The sequence below is a fragment of the Barbus barbus genome (assembly GCF_936440315.1).
Source record: "Barbus barbus genome assembly, chromosome: 25".
In the NCBI taxonomy this organism is placed as follows: Eukaryota; Metazoa; Chordata; class Actinopteri; order Cypriniformes; family Cyprinidae; genus Barbus; species Barbus barbus.
The window spans coordinates 27,920,246-27,942,618 of record NC_136753.1 but is presented as its reverse complement, the minus strand read 5'-3'; the positions used below and the strand labels follow the sequence as shown (position 1 = coordinate 27,942,618).

Below are 22,373 nucleotides of genomic sequence, written 5' to 3'. Positions count from 1 at the left end.
TATCTAATTTACATCAAAAGCTGCTCATGTAGCATGTTTGTTTGTATCTAAATTAAAATGCAGTGGTTCTGTTTCATGCATTCTGATTCAAATAAAGCAAAAACGTGATAAATCGTTAAGTCAGAATCCTAAAAAAAATGTCTAAATTAGTTTTAAACACGCAGCTTTTCACTTCACAAGATGTTAATTGATGGACTGGAGTGATGTGGATTACTTGTGATGCTTTTATCAGCTGTTTGGACTCTCATTCTGACGGCACCCATTCACTGCAGTGGATCCATTGGTGAACAATGCAATGCTACATTTCTCCAAATCTGTTCCTATGAACAAACAAACTCATCTACATCTTGAATGGCCTGAGAGTGAGTACATTTTTAGCAAATTTTCATTTTTTTAGGTGAACTATTCCATTAAATAGTCCAAAAAGCATGAGAAGTTAAGTCTTTTGTTTTGTGTTAGGCATGAATTTAGTTTTCTGAGCATTCAAGACTAATTTATAAACTTAATGGGTGACCTGTCACTGATAACCAACCCAAGTAGCCTCTTCAATATTAAAAATGTAATTTGGTTACATGCCTTTTGTTAAATCATTGACACAAAAACAAAAAAAAAAAACAACAAAGTGGAGCCCAAAACAGCCCTGGAGGAATCTTTTAGCAATCATGTGGAAACTAGATCTGTTGATTCAGTATGATTAAATCCCACTGCCACTTTATATCTGGCCACATTATGCCCGGAAACAAACTCTCGGCTTCAGTTTATATCATGATGATAATTTAACTCTCTGTCAGTGATTGACAACCATCTCGTTGAAGTGATAGACATCAATCAAAGTGAAAACACTGAAGGAAATGAAGGAGAACCCAGACACAAGAGACAAATCCGATGCCACAGTATCATACAAATATGACCTGAACGCACAATAAAATCTTAAGACATCTAATATAACCTTGGAAGAAAATTTATGAATGCCATATTATGGCTCGCTGAAGGCGTACTACGAAAACGACATTGACAAATGACTCAAGTGACTTCTGAGTGTTTGCAATGATAATAAAATTATAGGCGAGCCATGATGATGTCATGCCATTATTCAGACCTGACAAGATGAGACGTTCTGATTTAAGGGCCTCCGGTTATTTATTAAGACACCGGAAGGGGGGCTGAATAATAATTGTGTCAATTGAAAACCAATAAATGTGAACACAGTTCAGAGAGACAAAAGCAATGATGGCACAAATGCACCAAAATTAGCAACAAATAAAACCTTATAAGGCCTACTGGATCATATCTGATATGCAAATTTCAAAGGCTTTTAAGTGATCTACATGTTGCAGACAATCCTTTGTGTGATCATCTGATTGATAGTATCACAAAGCCTTTTAGTATCACTATACAAACGTCCACCTTCAGATTGTGGTTCATGTGTCTTTTTGCTGTGAAATCTTTACTCATTTTTATAAAGCAAATTGGCAAATATTGTAAGTAATGATGGTAACACTTTACCATTTGTTAACTATATTTAATGCATTAGCTAAAATTGAGCAATACATTGTTACAGTATTTATTAATCTTTGTTAACATTAGTTAATAAAAATACAACTCATTGTTAGTTCATGTTTAGCCCAGGTCCATTAAATATTATATATCAATAGATACAATTTTAGATTTTAATAATGTGTTAGTAAATGATGGAATCAAAATGAAGATGAATAAATGCTTTAGAAGTATTTGTCATTGCTAGTTTATGTTCACTAATGTTGTTAACTAACGTTAACAAATGGAATCTTATTGTAAAGTGTTACGGTAATTCTTCAAAATGAACACTTTATGGACTGAAGCCTCTTTGGTTCATTTAACTATCCATAAATCCTTTTCTTTTAAATATAAAAATCATGTTTTATATTTATTTGTTCATCTCTCATCATCATGTATTGTATTAAATTGCATTATATGTTTTAAAATTACAAAGCTTTTATGATAAAGATTTTATATAAATATCTGCTATACGGTAATAAATATCTGATTTACATTAGAACCAGAATTTCTAACTTGTGTCACATAAATATCAGCATCTTGCACACTTTTGCTCAGTTTGAGCTTCTTAATAAACCTGAGATCTTTTTTCTTGAGTTTGAGCTCTATATTCTCCTCTGCATCATATAGGAGACATCCTATATGAGTTGTGGACCCCAGGAAGACTAGCAACCACTTTGTGGAAGCTAATGGGGATCCAAATAAACAATAAAAGCCTGATGTATCAAATACTCCAAAAAAAAAAACATATGCAACTTTTGAAAAATATTTTGTCTAACGCTTCAAAAAAACTTTGCAGGGTTAAAGAAATGATTGTGCAAGTTGCTTAAAAACAATTTGGCAAAATGGCCTCAATTTGGGCAGCATGTTCAGTTAATCCATTCAAACTGATGTGGCGGCAGTGGGCGGCGTTTTAGTCATTGCACATGACTCTATTTGGCACATCAGACAAAAGAACTGTAAAAGTGGTTGGGCATCCTAAACTGTTGATTGACTTAGATCATAGCAACATTCAAAACATTGCATCACAAATGCATAAAACATGCCACATTATTAAAGATCATAAACTTGAATCACTTTATATATTTAGATCACATTAAAAATGTCTTCAAATAAGTCAGATAACCTTATCATGGCATTTAATACTATCTTTATCTCATTTCAAATGATGTGAGACCGTATTAAATAATACAAGCACATTCAAATACAATCTACACGCCGATAGATCAAAGGTCACTGCATGTATGAATGCACTAAAATACACACAAAAACAGAGACTCCAGCCAGTTGCATGAGCATGTAACTCTGATAAACTCAACTAATCATAATTAAATGTGTACCTTGAATGCAATGCAAGCAGCGCGAAAGCGTCTGCCAAATGCATGAATGTAAATACGAATCACAGTTAAAAACAAAACCCCACGCTTCCCCCAAACAAAGCTCTCCTCCAACACATGCATCATCTCCTCCATACTGATGACGAACGCTCCAGCCACGACAAAAGAGGAAAAGCAACAAAAGGCTCACCGATCCCCCGCGTTCAGGCAGGGCACAGGCTGCCTTCAGATCCCAGGCACGTGGGACCCTCCACCGCCAAAAACCAACCCAACTGCGGCTCCTCTACACACTTTTGTTCAGATTCACCTCTTTGTTCCTGGGTTAAGCGTTTCGTTAGGCTTTAGAGTAACTGCAGATGCAGTCAAACTCACTGTATCTCTAATGCTGGGTAGTTAAAAACAGGTCTTGGTGAAAAAAGTGGGTGTTCACAAGTGCAGCAGCAGTGTGTGTGTGTGTGTGTGTGTGTGTGAGAGAGAGAGAGACTAATCACATTGACTTGAATTATTCTGACAGAGTGAGGTGGTGGGGGGTGGGGGGGGCTTGGGGTGAAGGGGGTGAATTCAGCTTAAGGCTTTATTTATTTTCGACAAAAACAACACGGAAGACAATATTCGGTACTATTTTCAACAGAATTGTATTATTTTATTAACTTATTTTATAGTATATAGCATATATTATAAAAATCTATTTTTATATGAAAATAATATAAAACTTATTTAATTAATATGACGGTACATTAGGTTACACTAAAGTCATTTTTAAAGATCAGATCAGATTAAAAGATTAGACTGACTAGAGAAAGTCTCACAAATCTCACAGAAATTCTATAAAATTCTAACTAAGAATATTTTATATTGGATTGGAATTCAGCTTTAAGGGTTCTATTTTTTTTTTTTTTTACAAAACACTGAAGACTATTGGTGCTGTTTACAATAAATTTCCTTCATAATTATAAATGTATAGCCTTTTATTCCAGTTATACTAGTATGATAAAACAATCTCATGAAATAATTAAAATGATGCTTCACAGTTATGTGATATATGTGAAATGTCATTAATATATAATATGAAAATGATAAACAAAGACCAGGAATGATAGATCCGATGGAAATTTTCCTGACATTTTTCCATGACGGTATTAAATACAGTGATGTCAATGATTGATGAATGAGTTTCTGTGTTATAAAAAGACAGGGACATAATAATGTCTAGTGGCATGTTAACAACTTTTTACCAACCAAAGCCTAGCATACATTTCTCATTTCTCATCAGGCCAGTAATACAGTTCAGTATTAAGTTATAGTTAAATACAGTCTAACCAGTTTGTTTGCTTTTGGAAATACCAAAAATATAAGCAGATTTAATTATTCTAAATATATACTACCTTTCAAACCTTGGGGTCTGTAAGATGTTTTAATGTTTTTGAAAGAAGTCTATTTTGCTCACCAACGTTTCATTTATTTGATTAAAAACAGTAAACCCAGTAACATTGTGAAATATTTAAACAATTGCTTTCTGTTTGAATATGTTTTAAAATCCAGTTTATTCCTGTGAAGCAAGGCTGAATGTTTAGCATCATTACTCCAGTCTTCAGTGATCCTTCAGAAATCATGTTATTATGCTGATTTGCTGCTCAAGAACCATTTAGTTTGAGCGACGAATGGAGCTCAAGCGTAGTTCAGGCAGACCACGGCGTGCCTGCTGCATCAGCTCACGCTCAGCTGATCGTAACCCCTCCCACTACAATTAATAAGTTATATAAGTTCATCCATACTCACACTTGCCATAGTCGGTTGCACCCTCCTCCATCCCCAACTCCTCCTTATGCAGATACATGATCACCTACTACTTGCCCACAGAGATATATCATCTGTCCAGCTCATTGCTAAATTTTCCAAATTTATTTATTTAAGTACTATATTACTATATTTCCTGTCACTTTTGATCAATTTAATACATCCTTGTGCCATGAGACTTATTAAAGGGACAGTTCACCCAAAAACAACAATTCTCATATCATTTACTCTTCCTCGTGTCATTCAAACCCAATAGTTTTAGATGAACTATTCCTGCAACTCTTTTGACAAATCAGTAATCATTTAAGTATATACTGTATATATCCAAAACATTAAAAACACACTATATGACACCTTTCAGCATTACAGAATGTCCTGAATAAAAGTGTCCTCGTCAGGACAAAACCGTGATGAATGGAGTCTAACAACATCACAGACGCTCAAAGGAATGCTGCTATGGCTGGGTTCAGATAACTTATCTGAAGCTGCTCGACTGCTGTTCAAAGTCTGAAGGTGTAGTATGGCTATGTGTGCATGTCGACAGCCCTCAAACACATCACAGTCACTCACACTGCTGTGCAAAAGCAAAAGACCGTAACTTTGATTTTTGTTGAAAATTAGTTATTGATAATTTTGGGACATTCAAGACATCCTTTACCATGTACATGAGTATCTTGAGTCAATTTTGTTGTTTTTTCGAGAAAATAATGTGTCGTCTCAACCGTAACTTCAAAAAGCCCCAGAGAAACCAAGGCAGAACACCATATAACACCAGTTACCGCTCTTTCACTTTGTTTGGAACGCTCAGATTGAGTTATGGCGTTCTGACTTTGTTTAACTGTGCGTTAAAATGAAGTTACGGTTACGGCTTGGAGTTAGAAGGTGTTCTGCCTTTTTTGACTGTCCATTAAAGTCTGCCGCATTTTATTTACGGTGAAGACAAACAAATTAGATAGATCGCGATCTACCAAACAGCTCCATATAACAAAGCACTGTAAAGACTAGACACCTTGGCAGCAATACATAATCGTGAATAACCTTTAAAGATTTTTTCCCCTTTTTGTAGTGCAGATTATTCACCAGGCTGTCACTTCTAGTCGGAATCGTGTGTACTTGAATGCCGTAGCATGTAACGTTAGCATGATCAATCATAAAATCAGTAGCCTAACAGTTCGCAATTAAATCCATATCCTACCTTTTCTTGTAACCCGATAAAATCAATCCATGGCACTGAATGTCGTCGAAGATGTTTAATCCACACGCATTTCTGAGCATGCCTGCTTGCTGGCGTTCACATAAATCCACAAATCGTTCTTTTAGGTTAGGCTATTTCATTCAAGTCAGTATAAGCAATTATGCTATGACTAGCATTCTTTTACGTTACTGAGCATAGCAAATAAATTGGTTGCAAAACGTTATCCACTCACATTTAACTTTTAGTCTGCTTGTAACGGTCAAAAAAATAAAAACAATTAACACAGTCACATTACTATATGCAATAGCATATATGAGATAGCCCATGATCACTAGATTTTAAACAGGTGTTACTATAACGATTTTTTAAATGTTGATCAGCGACAAAATATTGATAATGTGGAAGTTACTGTCTTTTGCTTTGGTGTGACTTCTCACTATGCAAAGGCAGAGTACATTAACTTCAAAATAGGGGTACAAAACCAGTTTGAGCTCACAATTTTTCAAAGTAGATCATTTTTACTAAAACACCTCATTTCCAAATTTCCAGTGTCCTACCTATAATTAATTTGGCTGGACAAGTAAAAAACTTTAAAGTCATTTTTCTCAGCAAGTTAAGGTCTTTTGCCTTTGTAGGGCAGCACAGCTAAAGAGAAACCCAGCTAAGAAAATGGAAATTATATCAAAAGTTAGAGATAACTTAAAGATATGTGTTTCTACCGGGGGAATTTTTAGGCAAAGAGTGAAGCAGGACCCCTTAAATAACAAGTGGATTATTGTTAAAATGTTAAACACCAATGCTACATATACTGTAAGTAAAATCTGCAGTATATTTCTCTGGTGTGCCTCAAACCACCAACCTCACATGAGGTAGAAGCAAAAAGGATGGAGTGAAGAAGGACGTAATGAGAGACGGATGAGGAGGAGAACTGACTCTTATTGATCAGTCAGCAGGAGGAACAGCATGAGCAGCAGAAGTCAAGCCCACACATACACATACTCAAACCTTCAAGAAATTTACCCATTTTTATGGCAATGCAGTGGCTATTTGGGTGGTAAAAAAAAAATGTATAAATATAATTTAGATTGAATAATTTATTTGAGAAATGTTATACTATTTGTATAGTACAAAATAATATAAAATAACTTTATACAAATTTTTATATATTATACTTAAATATTTTATACTTAGCTAACTCTTTTTTTTATATAATTTTATTGTTATATTTTTGCTATTTTATATTCATTGAAGCTATTTCTGTCTGATCAGATGTAACACATTTTTTCAGATGATACATTTTTTTTTACTTAAAAATGGTTAATTTATATATTACCAAATTTTTGGTTACCTGACAAATGATTTTTACAGTGTATAAAAACTCGCTCTTACATCTATTGTAAGGAATAGTTGAATGAAGGTCTGTATATCTGCAGGGACTGCAGTCCTCCACTGCAGCACTCATGAGACCTGCAGATCAATGAAGACAAGCACAGCCTATACGCCGCTCCCGTTCCTCAAACATACAAGCGCTTCCAGATCACAGAGCCTGACGACTCGAGCTGCACAGAGTTCCATGGAATTCTAAAGAATTCTGATGCTTGTTAGTCATTCTTTTAAACATATTCTCTTTCCTTTGTATGTTCGTTTGCTGAAAACTTTATCTAATTTGATCATGCTTTCAGCTGCCAATAAGCTGTTTTATCACATATACTGCTAACAGGGAATGTTCTCAGAAAAAGTTTTTTTCTCTCTAAAAGTTGTGAAAACACACTGTAAAATTTTTTTTCAAATGTATTATTGTCGTGCATTCAGTTTCAGTCTTTCTACTTCAAAATGTGACGTTTAATTCGATGTGTTGCTATTTCTTTGTAATAATTTGTTAAATTTACTGGCAATTTCTGTGTGAAAACTGCCAGCAAATCCTACACCATTTTTATTTTCAGTGCACGTTTGCCATTTCCGAAAATGCAAGAGTGGCAGGATTATGATCAGCTGTTCTTCTGAGCCCAGGGCTGATGAATAATTCATTGCCTTCAGTTAACGGATCACAGAGACAAACGATTCTAGAGTCCCTGCATACCCGCATATGTCAAAAGCGCTATAACTTGAGCCATGTGGGCTGTATTTTCTCTCGGCTGGCTGAAATGCTTCATCACGCATGTGTGATGTCACTCCAGATCTGATGTCACGGCTCACGATGCTGATTTCCTCATACACAACCACTTCAAGTTCTTGCAAAGGTCTCATAAGATGCTGTATGGACATCTATTCTGATAAACAGCTTTACATTTGAGAAACTGACACAATGTTTTAGATGTCCAACAGTGTCACATGCTATTTAGTCCATGGAAAACTAGATCATTCTTGAATAGTTATCACGCGTTGTTTGACATCACATCAATTGAGAAAATATCTGGAATATTTATACTTGTAGAAATTTTTGTCAGGATTTGGAAGTGAACTGCAAAAAAGAGAAATGGTGATGTTTTTTTTTTATTACCAGGGTCCAAAATATGAGACGCCAACTGAACATCCCTCAATTTAGCATTTTACTGTCCTAATCTAATACAATATTTTAATATAAATGCATATAAAAATGCTCACCATTTCTTTGTAATTATTTGTAAATAGCATAAGAAGCTTCTGAGTGAAAAAAATATTTTACACTAATTGTAATATGCTTTATTTTGTGGCATTTTATAATTTCATTTTTTTTTTATAAATATTACAAATACTAAAATAGTACTATTAAAATGTGCAGATGCAACCTTAAAGAACAATCCTGTAAACTAATAAAGTCAAGTTGATTCAGTAATAATAAATAATAAAACAGAAGATATAGAAAATTGCTTCAAAGTAAATATATATATATTTTAAAGTTTATAAAAATTCTACTAATTTTGTTAATATATTTTATACTTTTTTACTTTTATAAATACTTTTTATAAAATATATATATATTTTTTTTTACTTTTTATATCTATATTATACATTTTATTTATTATACAGTTTTATATGCATTTCTATCACTGTTAAAAATGAAAATGTGCAGAAGCGGTTTCTGTCTGATCAGCATAAGCCAATGCAGTTTGAAAATGTTTATAAAAACGTATCAGAGTAAAGCCTACACCAGTATTCTTTCAATGTCCTTTTTCTGCATTTAAATGAGTGATTTTCTATCCCTTATTCTCCTCAGCAATGATTGGCTTCTCTTTGCTGTCTGCAGCTATAAATAAAGCATATTCAAGCGGCACCCTGCACCGAAACTAAACACCTCTCTCCCAAAAGCTCTCCACACGGCCAACAAAAACAGGCTGGATGTCCAAACACACCGAGGCCGTCGCTGACACGCTGCCCTGCACAAGTCGACACAATTTCCGCCTATCGGCTCTACATCGAGTTGATTAGAGCAGTTCTGAAAGGTGACGGTACTGAAATAAGAGAAGACGTAATTTCCTGAGCTGAGAGGGAAACTTCAACACATCCTCAAGCACCTCAATCGTAATGCATGATGTCACTTTATTAATGTGATACTTACAGGCATATTTGCATAACTGACATCTGATGTCACTGGAATTTCATTCATTCATCACCATTCAATATAACTCACAAATGTTCAGCTTTTGTCATCTTGACTAACTTTCCAATAAATTACATTTCACCGCAAAATCAAATGAAAGAAATTATATTTTGAAAACAAATAAATTACTTTTAATTACATTATTTATGTGATGATTAAATACATTTTGCTCTCAAATTTTCATTTTTATAATGTATTTAGATGTTTGGTTTTATTTTGTAAATCCTAAAATTGCTCTATTACATAAAAAATTACTGGAATTAATTTATTATATAAATTTAGCAAAAATCAAAGCCAATATATACAACAAACATCATGATAAATAAATGATAACGTCAATAAATAAATTACACTATATCTCTATTTTTCACATATTGGGAATCACATTTAAATTGTATACACTGAAAAAAAGTGTTGAATTTACTTTGAAACAATTACTAGTAAATTTGACAAATAATTACAATTAAATAGCAAGTAGCACATTGAATTAAACATGAAATTCTGAAGTAGAAAAACTTATATACATATTTTATAAACATATATATATATTCTTATATACTCTAATAATCTCTGTTATATTTACGACCTTGAAAAATGCCTTTTACAGTGATAAGCATAATATAATGTAATATAATATAACATTTCTTTTGATTTTGGTGTGAAATAACCTTTCGTGACATTCACCCATACACATGCTATAATTTACTCAAGACAGACTTTCGGTATTTGATTTAGACTTAAAATATTTGTTCAGTATAAGACAATGCCTCACCTGGTAAATCCAGCCTAAAAGAGGAATATGTTCCAGGACCTGCGAGTGACACTGGATACTCCTGACATCAGACCAGTGTTGGACTAATGGGTGTGTCTAAAGCTGCCAAACGTAACTCTACCCACTCTCTATTACAGATACATACACACACAGTATATATTCCTTTAGAAACATTTGCTCTGACACACAGTCATGCATTAAAGTGAACTTTGACAACCCCACCCTGCAAGATGGCAGTCGATCAATGATTAGCCAGAGCAATGACAGGTCAACATTACCACACACTGAGTCTTAAAAAGACAGACGCAATCAAAAATTTTTTAATCAAACTCATATTTCAGGTCAAGTCTTCACTGAAGGGATGCTATTTGTTACATGCTGCACACCCCTTTTTAGTACATACCGTTTAGTGCATACTAGTGAATTGGGAAGCAGACATGGGTATTAATGCCCCAAAACGTAGGTGAGAGAAACATTTCTAAATGAGAGAATAAATATTTTTTTAAAGTATCGGGACTAATACTGATGGATACGGTGTTGTTCAATATTGCGGCCAAAAAAGGGAGCAAAACGGTGCTAATTGGCAACTAAAAGCTGTTCAGCACACAGTGGACTGGATCTCGCACACCACAGGAACCAGTCAATAGCATTGATCAGGCCAGGCTGAGGACAGCAGATATCAATAGCTGAGATGCTCAGTGCTGAGACTATAGGCTAACTAAACGCCTCATATTAGTAGAGTTTGCAGTAAGCCAGGCTATTGCTCATACTGCGGGTTAATGATTTGAACAAACCAATAATTTTAAGTATTAAAATCTGGCGTGTAAATTGTCCTGTGCTGTTTGTGCTGCAGAAATAAATGATGCTTCTAACTCCGTCGCTCATGTGGCACAAGCACAAGAAATATTTTTATTAATTTTTTTAAATCAGACTTTCGGTTTTTGCAAAAAAAGGGGAAAAACTTTAAAGGGATAGTTCACCCCAAAAACGTATCATTTACTCAAACCTGAATGACTTAGGCCTGCTTTCTGTTGTGGAATATAAAAGAAGGTTTTTGAAAACTGTTGGTAACAAAGCTGTTTTGGTTCCCAATGACTTCCATTGCATGAGCGAAAAAATGTTTCTCATATTAACTTCTTTTATGTTCCATAGTTCTAAAGCTATTTGTAATGCCTACTTAATACTTTCTCATTTAACACAAAAATAGCTTTAAATAATCTTTTTTCATTTTTTTGTTCTTTTTTATTTTCACAGCCAAATGTAATTTGCGATGAATTAGATTAATTAAATCGACACATCATATAAATAATTAGATAAAAAATTGTATTTGCCAGCCATATATATATATACACAGCGTAAGCAATGTTGTTGTGTTTTATTCTATTCTGCAGTGACTGTACTGATCCTCACAGTGCATATAATGACACAGATGATGCAGGGTTTACGTGGGAATCAGAGTTTGATAGGTATGTCACTCGTCTTTTCGTCTTTAGCCAGCTCAGCGCCTCGAGTCAGGTTAATTGCACTGGCTAATTTCCAAAAGATGAGCCTCGCAGATTCACTCTGCTAATGTCTTGCCAATTTCACATGAGTTCAAACCCAGTTCATGCTGACAATGGCCTTTTCTTCACCTTCAGAAGTCCAATTTTCTCCACGACCCAAAGGGAAATTCAAAGGGTGCTCTTCTATTCTGTGCCTAAATAACCATATTAATGTTCAGGCCGTGTATTTTCTCTCTCGGTTCGTTCCTCAGCATGAAATCCAATCTAAGAGCAGCTCGCTGCAAACCGAATACTAGCCACATAAATGAAGCATAACAACTAAAATGAGCAGTCAGCAGCTACCAACAAATGAGTTTTTAGGCCTTTATATTATTTCCAAGTTCCTTTGCATAAGATAGACCTGTACGGTACATGCCTCTCTCGTCCTCACGCTTGAGCCTCTGAACACAATAAATAGATATCTAACACACATTTCTTGGCTCCTGTTCTGTGCATTCAAGTGTGAAATACAGAGGCTGAGGCAGCACAGAGCATCCATTACCAACACTGCATTCACACACACACACACACACACACACAGCCCTGAGCTCAATAACACTAAAGTGACAGGATCTGTTTGACATGAGAGCCAACAAATGTTCACTGCAGTCACACTGACTGGTATACTAGATTAGCATTAAAGGAGTAGTTAACCCAAACATTTTAAATTTGCTGATATTTCCCTCACCCACAGGCCAACTAAGACGTAGACGAGTTTGTTTCTTCATGGGAACAGATTTGGAGAAATGTAGCATCACTTGTTCACCAATGGATCCTCTGCAGTGAATGGGTGCCGTCAGAATGAGAGTCCAAACAGCTGATAAAAACATCACAATAATCCACACCACTCCAGTACATCAATTTACGTCTTGAGAAGCTAAAAGCTGTGTTTGTAAGAAACAAATCCATCATGAAGACATTTTAAATGCTAAAATACAAGTCTTCTATCCACAATGTTGCTTTCACTAGTGAAAAAGTTGACTTATCTGAATCACCAGAAAGCACCATTTACAAGCCAAAACAGTCTGACACAGCTCTAAACAAATATGTATGTGGATTTTGATGTGAAAGACAACAGGAGATGGACTTTTTCACTGGAGGAAGCGTTATGGACTCGTACCCGTATCAGTAGCGATGGTTTAAAGTTAAAAACATCACTCCCGGTTTCACAGACAAGGCTTAAGCCAGTCCTAGACGAAAATGCATGTTTGAGCCGTCTCAACTGAAAATATCTTGCTCTGACATATCTTAAAATATGTCAGCGTCATTGTCCTGTGTCAAGATGCACACCTTAATGTTTCCTTCTAAGGCATTTTTGTCAAAGTTGCTTAAATATCTTAATTTAACTAAGACCTGGCTTAAGCTAAGCTCCTTTTGTGAAACCGGGCCTCAATGATTTGTTTCTTGCAAACAAGCAGTTTTTTGCTTCACAAAATGTTAACTGTTGGTCTGGAGTGGTGTGGATTATTGTGATGTTTTTATCAGCTGTTTGGACTCTCATTCTGACGGCACCCATTCACTGCAGAGGATCTATTAGTGAGCAAATGATGCAATTTCTCCAAATCTGTTCTGATGACGTAACAAACTCATCTACATGGCCTTAGGGGGATGAAACTATTCCTTTAAAGAATGATGAAAAGGAAACTTTGAAAACAATTTAATTTTGAATATAATCTCACAACAATGACATAAAAAATTGCCTCTTTACCTCAGATTTCCTGGTCCAGTTAATGCATATGCATGATCAATAAGCTGTTTGACTTATTTAACTTAAAGGCAGGATTTACGTTCCCACAGAAGCCATAAAATTAATACAATTTATGCAAAACCATTGCATTAGATAATGACTTTGTTCGTTTCTGCATTTGGCAGAGGCAATGTTTAAAACAGATTTTGGAGTTTGTTCAAATCATTAACTCTGCAGTGTAATTTTAGTATGATTTAAATACTATTGGAGTATTTATTCATATTTTTAATGAGCTTTTATTAGTATATTTTTAGTCTTCATTTTTATTTTTTATAATATCTGTTATAATTATTTTTGTTGTAGTTTTAGTTATTTTACTACTTCAACTCATTATTTGCTAAGACAGCATTTCAAATTTTCATTTTAAGTTTAAGTTGAATATTTATCTAGCTTCACTTCAATCAGTGATTAATAGTTAAGATGAATTAATTTCTGTTAACATTAACAATACCATTAAACATGAGCAATAACAGCGATTCCTGCAATAATAAACACCTCTGATTAATGGAACTCAAGTGCTATGTTAGTGTTAGTGAAATACAAAAGCTCCACAGCTGTGTTTGGGTTTGAACATAACAGGTGATGCTTTGTGTAGGAAAAGAGTCATAAACTGAGAGTGATTCATTCATTCAGTGAATCCTCAAGAGAGCGATGCACCCTCCCTTTATCTCTCTCCTGCATGTGTGTCTTAATAATGTGTTGGAGGGGTTGCGTAACTGCTAACAGCACTGATGACAGTCACACCTCGGAAAAGCAGCACCGCTGACGCTCTGAAATCCATTTGAACAAAAAAACACTCTTAAAAATAGACGATTCAAACTGGGGGTTTCACAGCGATGCCATTGAAGAACTATTTTTGTTTCCCCAAAGAACGTTTCACTGAACAGTTCTTAAAAGAACCATTTCCTTCTTAGTGTGAAGAACATTTTAATCATTTAAAGAATGTAAAGAACCTTGGAATGGTTCCATGAATGTTAAAGATTCTTAATGAAACACTGATGCCAATAAAGAGTCTTTTTTTTAAGAGTAAAGAGAGCAGAGTGTCCAATAATATACAAATCCAAAACAGTTTGAAACAAATATGTGTATGGATTTTGATGATAGAGGACAACAGGGGAGGAATTTTTTTGAAGGAAGTGTAATTATGAATTACGGACTCCTATTTTGGCCAGAAGCAACTGAATAATGGATTTGTTGTTTTACAAACATGCAGCTTTTCACTTCAAAATACATTTATTGATGGACTGGAGTGGTGTGGATTATTGTGATGTTTTTATCAGCTGTTTGGACTCTCATTCTGACGGCACCCATTCACTGCACAGCATCCATTGGTGAGCAAGTGATGCTACATTTCTCCAAATCTGTTCCTAATGCACTATTCCTTTAAGAGACTGAAGTATACAAGAATTACATTCAATCTTGGCAAATTTTAGTCGGTAAAAAGAAGTCTAGGAGAACAATAGAGATTTTACAGAGCTCTCATTCATGATTTTTCTTTCTTATGGGTGGGGTTGTGGAAATATCTAACAAACTGCACTTAGTTCTCGCTCCCACATCTTTTTAGCATTCATGAGGCACAAGTATCTTCAGAGACGTTTAGAAACCGAGAAACGGTTTATTTATATCGGATCGCTGCAGACTTGCTGCTTGGCAATGTTCAAAGCATAAATCTCGCATCTCTCCTCAGCATCTCATTGGTGTCTTCTTCTCTCAAGCGTTTAGTCTCAATCGATACGTCCTACCATCCACCTCTTCAATTAGTTTCCCTCTATCTCTGTCCATCTCACAGACAGACAGAAACTTGGGCAAGACTGCAGAGAGAGATCAATGAAGGATCGGGCAGCAGCCAGAGCCGTATCTGTGCGGATTTGCACGTGTTCGTGTGGTTAGGCAAGGTCACAGCGCAGCTGATATCCACACCGGCTCAGACACACATGAGAATCTGTCAAAAAGCAAGCCAGCCTCTTGGTAATACGACACTGGAGAGCTGCAGCAGCTGAGATCTTGTTGCATGGATTCCCTAAGGCTTTAAAGAACAGCGTAATCTATCCTATAAAAGACGTCATATGGGCCTGGACTCTTAAAATGCTCTCTATACTGGTTCTTTGCAGCAGCTCAGGTTCAAATGTTCTGATCATATATCTCTCTCTTTTTACCACAGAATTCTGTTCTTCCTATACTGTCTAAAATAAATGATGACAAAAAGATCAAAATCTACTTTTTATACTGAAACCACATATAGATTTGAATCATGTAAATAACAACAAAGGAATAGCAAATACTTTTTTATATGAATATAATGTACAAAATACATTTATTTTATAAATAAAATAGTCAATTAATTTTATTAATAAAATGTTAAATTCATTTCAATAAAAAAATACCAAATTACATATATAAACTACTGAACTAACTATAAAATAATGCTATTAATAATACAAAATAACTTTTAAAAAACTACTAAATTACTTTTATAAATACATTTAAAAATGAATTTTATTAATAAAATACTAAATTACATTTTAGAATAAAATACTGAATTAATTTTCTAAATTAATTTTGCTTATAAAATACATATTAATACACACATAATTGTTAATACAAATTACATTTAATAAATCTACTGAATTAATTTAGTAAATAAAGTGCAAAATTAATTTTATTAATAAAATACCAATTTATATGTTTAAATAAATCACTGAATTAATTTTATTAATAAAATGCTAAATTATTTGTATTAATTCAATATCAGCTTACACTTTCAAATAAACTACGGAATTAACTTTATAAATAAAAAAATACCAAATAGATTTTAAGTATACTAGAAAAATATTTAGTAAATATAAGGATTAATTAATTTTACAAATAAAATGCTAAATGTTATGAATAAAACACTAAAATTAATGTTATAAATAAAATGTGAAATTAATTGAATTCATAAAATACTAAATTAATATTCTAAATAAAACAATTTTCATTATTATATTCTTTCTATAAATTATTTTTATAAATAAAATATTAAATGGATTTTATAAAGTACTGAATTAACTTTAGAAATACAATGCCAAACTGATTATTCAAATACTAGGTAGCAAATAAAATTAGCAAAAAAATGACAAATCAGAGTAACAGGAATTAGCACTGTAACCAAGTTACAGGTTGGAATCCCACGTGAGGTGTAAAGGGTGAAAGTAGGTACCCGGGTGATAAAATCTGTGCCTTTGACCCTGACCCTTGACCCCAATCATCCTAAAGTGAGCAATGACATGGCCCTGCTGAACTCTGGGTCATCCTTCACAGTGACAGGCGCTTGACCATGAACTTGCCTAAACTGATAAAATACAAATGATTCAGTGTTGGTTATGCAACCAAACAGACACATCATTCAGATTGGAACAGTATGCTACTCTCTGCGTACTGAACAGTATACAAGTATGTGATACATTAGGCAATATGCAATGATAATCTACTTTCTAAAGGAATTTCAGCAGCGTTTTAAACTGAAGCATATCTTCAGATGCATTGAGAGTTTTTTCCCACTGATATGCGTTCAGAGTGTAAGGACCTTGTATTGTACCTTGAGTTTAGTTAAAAGCTTCTAAGGACACTCTCTCCTTGGTTTTAGTTGCCATCTGAAGCTATATAGGGGCTGAAGGACAGATTCAGAACGAGATTTCAACAATATAACCATCAAGGTGAATGAGTCCTCCAACACAATCCAGTTAAAGAGCTACTGCTTTGACTTCATCAGGTGAAAGGATTCGGGGGGGAAACTATCTTCTGCAGAAAATGAACGCAGTGCTAGCTTGTGCAACATGTTTTCTTAAATATTCTACAGAGCAAATGTATGCAAGTCCATTTCTGGCAGGGAATAATAAAAAAAAGGTATCTGATCTAGATATAACCTCAGAATTGTGACATATAAACTTGCAAATCTGGGAAGAAATGTCTGAATTGTGGGATAAAAAGTCACAATTACCTTTCTTATTTTTAATTCTGTGGTGGAAAACAAAAACTGAATTTTACATCTTGCAAAAGACAGAACTGATAGAAAAATGACAGAATTGCAAGAAATAAACTCAGAGACAATTGTCAGATATAAAAAAGCCTCAATTGTGAGATCAAAAGTTGCAATTATCTTTTTGGTTTTTATCCCGTGGTGGAAACAAGCTTCCATACAAATGAGATGGAAAATGTAGAAATATATATATATATATATGAAGTGAAGTGAAGTGAAGTGAAGTGAAGTGACATACTGCCAAGTATGGTGACCCATACTCGGAATTCGTGCTCTGCATTTAACCCATCCATCGTGCACACACACAGCAGTGAACACACACACACCGTGAACACACACCTGGAGCAGTGGGCAGCCATTTATGCTGCGGCGCCCGGGGAGCAGTTGGGGGTTCGGTGCCTTGCTCAAGGGCACCTCAGTCGTGGTATTGAGGGTGGAGAGAGCGCTGGTATATATATCTATATATACATAAGATTAATACTAAGCACTACATAGAATCTAAAGTATAAGATATGACAAGTTCCCCTAAAACTGCATAGAAATCAGAAGCTTTCGCTGGCAGAACAAATACGAACTGACCCAGAGCTAAAGAGTTCAGGTGCCAAGGGACGATTCAGGACCTTGGACAGTTCGAGAGCCTCCGAGGGGAGGATTTCACCTTTGACTTGAACAGAAGAAGTCAAAAGGACATCTGGTGTTCACTGCAGACACACACTCACATGTGTATTTACTGTTGGTGGAGACAGATGGGATCAGAAATGTAAGACCAAACTAAATGACAACAGAGACAAACATCAGACATTTACTAATCAAATAACACACTGTTGTACTGATTCATCTTCTTCACAGCTGTGAGACCTGCTATTGATTCATTAAAGCAGACCTTTGCAGTTTATCATGCAAGAAGACAGTAAAGTCTCCTTTGGGAGCAACAGAGATTGCATTTACTAAAACGGTCTATAGTGGATCTCAGAATAGAGGACTGGGATAACAAGTGCCCTAAATTAGATTCCTAATTCACATGCACTCCAAGGTATTTCAATGGTACCAGGTCTAAAACCATAATGTTTGGTATCGTTTTTGTTTTTTTGTTAGTACAAACCTTTTAAAAGACAAAAACTGTCAATTTTAAACTAAAAGTTGCTAACTCATTTTAGCTGGATGATTTAAGTCAAATTAATGAGCTATTCATAACTTTAAAGCAACATTTTCCAATATTGCAAACAGGTTTCTAAACAATATTATTGAAATATGGTACAAAAACACAAGGTAGACTTATAAAAAAAGTACAAAAATGTATGAAAAAGTAATATTTTAGTACATGTAATGGCATTGCCATATGATACCATCACTGCACCATGACACTTTTTGTAAGCTTATGTCCGAAAAGATATGCATGACATACATGTGCATAGCTTATCATTAATTATTCTATAAATATTAAACCAATCATCCTTAAGTCTCTCTGTAAAATGGCTTTAAAAGTAAAATATTAATAGTTAACATAATAGGTTTTAAGTAGTTTATTTTTGTTCCAATACATCATATTTTGCTAAATGCATGCAAAACGGTATGATTGTCTATAATGGTGCACAAAAGTCTAATTTATTCATGTAATTCAACTTCATTCGACACATGCATATTAATTCAGGTGCACACCGCGTTCACTGTTCAGCATTGCGAAGAACCGCAGTGTTCTTAAAAGACTGCGCGAGCGTTTAGAAATAAAGGACATAACGCAAGACTGTCCGCATATATCGACACGCAACCTCATTTCTGCTGCTAAATGAGAACAAAAGCATGCGTTAAGACATACCAAACACAGATGAAGAAGAATCCAGCCTCTCTGTGATACACACGATCCTCCACTCGAGTAAAACACAATAACGATGAGCCGTCTGATTCGTTTTAGGGAATCGGTTCGTTTTAGCGAGTTGCCTCAAAGTCACCGAGTCTGTTCACAGAAGTGAACAGTTTCATGTAATCAAATAAGTGTTTCAATAAACATTTTGTTGAACACGGAATACTAATGTATTTCCTGTAACCATTACAGTCTAGCTACAGTGAAGTGGTTAACACGCGCATTGCGAAACTGTTCAAATGAATCGGTTCGTATGAACGATTCGTTTGCGTATCGAACATCAGTAAAACACAAAGGTATCGGATGAACACAGCCAGTGTTGTGTATCAGATGGGGGGATGCTCAGCCAAGAGACCCACTTTACATATTAATGACTTTTACTGAAATAAGCACAGCACTAAGATCAACTAATATGTGAAATTTATTTGAATCATTCACTTTCCAAATTTTCGTCCATTCAACTCCTAATTCAGACTATTAAAAAAAATTGCACGGTTGGGATGTTTTAACAAAAAATAAAAGAAAGGTTGTGGCACAGTACCATGATGCAGTGATGCTAATACCATGGTATATACTATGGTACTGAAATTTAGCTATGTGGTATATACAGGGGTTCATTTTTGCCACCTATTGGTGAAATATTGGTAATGCTTACTAATCTTGGGCTTCAATGTGTGCATACTGCAGTAAAAAAACTAAAAACTAATAAATGTTTGGTGACATCACAATATTTGATACAATATTCATTAGCTACTTTGCATTTTTGCATTAAACCTGCCACTTATAATATCCAGGGTTATTAACTTTTAACTAAACCTACAATGATAACAAAAGTTATTACTTGGAAATAAATTATAATAAAAAATATTATAAAATATGTAAACTTATTTTAATTCAGCCAGTTGTCAAGGCAACATTTTCTCATTTTTGTTCAGTTCAAGTTAAACTAGATAAAGTTTGTCTAGGTTGGCTTGAGAAAGCCTAAACTGAAAGTTTAAAGCAGTTGCAAAATCCTGAAGTTCGAACATTTAGATAGATTAGATAGATGTTTCTAACATGTTTCTAGCATGATTAGCAAGTGACTAGCATGTTTCTAGCATGATTAGCATGTTACTAACATATTGCTAGCATGTTTCTAGCATGATTAACAAGTGACTAGCATACCACTAGCATGTTTCTAGCATGCTTAGCATGTTGCTAGCATGATTAACAAGTAATTAGCATGTTTCTAGCATGATTAGCGAGTGACTAGCATGTTTCTAGCATGATTAACATGTTACTAACATGATTCTAGCATGACTAGCAAGTGACTAGCATGTCGCTAGTATGATTAGCATGTTACATGTTGCTAGCATGATTAGCAAGTGACTAGCATGTCCCTAGCATGTTTCTAGCATGATACTAGCATATTGCTAGCATGTTTCTAACATGATTAGCATCTTGCTAGCATGATTAACAAGTAACTAGCAATAATAAATTATGAAAAATATAATAAAATATAAAATATGTAAACTTATTTTAATTCAGCCAGTTGTCAACACTGTAAAAAGTCATTTGTTAAGTTTACTTAATTAAATTGTGCAAAGTCGTGGCCTTAATTCAACTTAAGTGCAATTTAAGTTTTATTTACTAATATATTAAAAGTATTGCTAGTCACTCGCTAATCATGCTAGCAACATGCTAATCATGCTAGTCACATGCTAATCATGTTAGCAACACGCTAATCATGTTAGCAACATGCTAGTTACTTGTTAATCATGCTAGCAACATGCTAGTCACTTGCTCATCATGCTAGAATCATGTTAGTAACATGCTAAACATGCTAGTCACTTGCTAATCATGCTAGAAACATGCTAGTCACTCGCTAATCATGCTAGCAACATGCTAGTCGCGTGCTAATCATGCTAGTCACATGCTAATCATGCTAGTCACATGCTAGTCACATGCTAATTATGCTAGCAACATGCTAGTCGCGTGCTAATCATGCTAGTCACATGCTAATCATGCTATTCACATGCTAGTCACATGCTAATTATGCTAGCAACATGCTAGTTACTTGTTAATCATGCTAGCAACATGCTAGTCACTTGCTCATCATGCTAGAATCATGTTAGTAACATGTTAAACATGCTAGTCACTTGCTAATCATGCGAGAAACATGCTAGTCACTCGCTAATCATGCTAGCAACATGCTAGTCGCGTGCTAATCATGCTAGTCACATGCTAACCATGCTATTCACATGCTAGTCACATGCTAATTATGCTAGCAACATGCTAGTCACTTGCTAATCACGTTAGAATCATGCTAGTTACTCGCTAATCATGCTAGCAACATGCTAATCATGCTAATTATCAAGTTTTTCCTGCCAGGATTAAGAGATTTAGAGACAAAGAACTGTGATAAAAAACACATTAATGATCCATATCTTTAGCATAATTTTCACTCATGCACTTTGTATTATATTAAAGAAACTAACCTCATATATGTACGTATTGCTTTGGAATCACCTCAAACGCATATTAATCCAGCAGGCACGGATCTGTAATATGATGATGCAGATAAAAACAATTCAGTTAATTCATGAACAACAGCAGATAAAACCTAACTGACCATAAATATATACCTAAAAGACTGGAAGTACTTACTTTTGTGATGTGATAACATCTCCAAACTGGTGTGCAAAGTTAGGGTTTCCTAAAAAGACAAAGATAGCAATTATTAACTGGATTGAAAGAAAACAAAAGCATAGACAAATAAATAAAACATTAAAATGACACAAATATATATAGATCGAGTTATTTTCTCTTTAGCTTTTGTTCGATTAACATTAATAACATTATACAGCAGGTTTATTTAGGCTGCTGTCACTTTAAGAAGAAAGAATCTAATATACTGATCCACATCTGTTTTCTCCTGTTTATGTGAACACTAAGAAAGATTGGTATTTTACATATCTGTGTGTTTATTTCATTTCACAGAATGTGATCA

The 22,373-nt window shown here is 34.5% G+C and overlaps 1 protein-coding gene across 3 annotated transcripts in view; it reads right to left on the bottom strand.

Moving 5' to 3' along the window:
* Positions 1-19,608, bottom strand: part of LOC306844856 (protein kinase C and casein kinase substrate in neurons protein 1-like) — a 28,850-nt gene extending 9,242 nt beyond the window's left edge. The window contains exon 1 of one of the 3 annotated variants that reach the window (XM_079377271.1): positions 19,340-19,608. The gene's annotated coding sequence lies outside the window, so the exon portion shown is untranslated. Of the gene's footprint in view, positions 1-3,063; positions 3,341-10,217; positions 10,341-19,339 lie in introns of those variants that run through there. The other 2 variants (XM_079377272.1, XM_079377273.1) reach the window with 2 other exon arrangements.
* Positions 19,609-22,373: the final 2,765 nt, after the last annotated feature.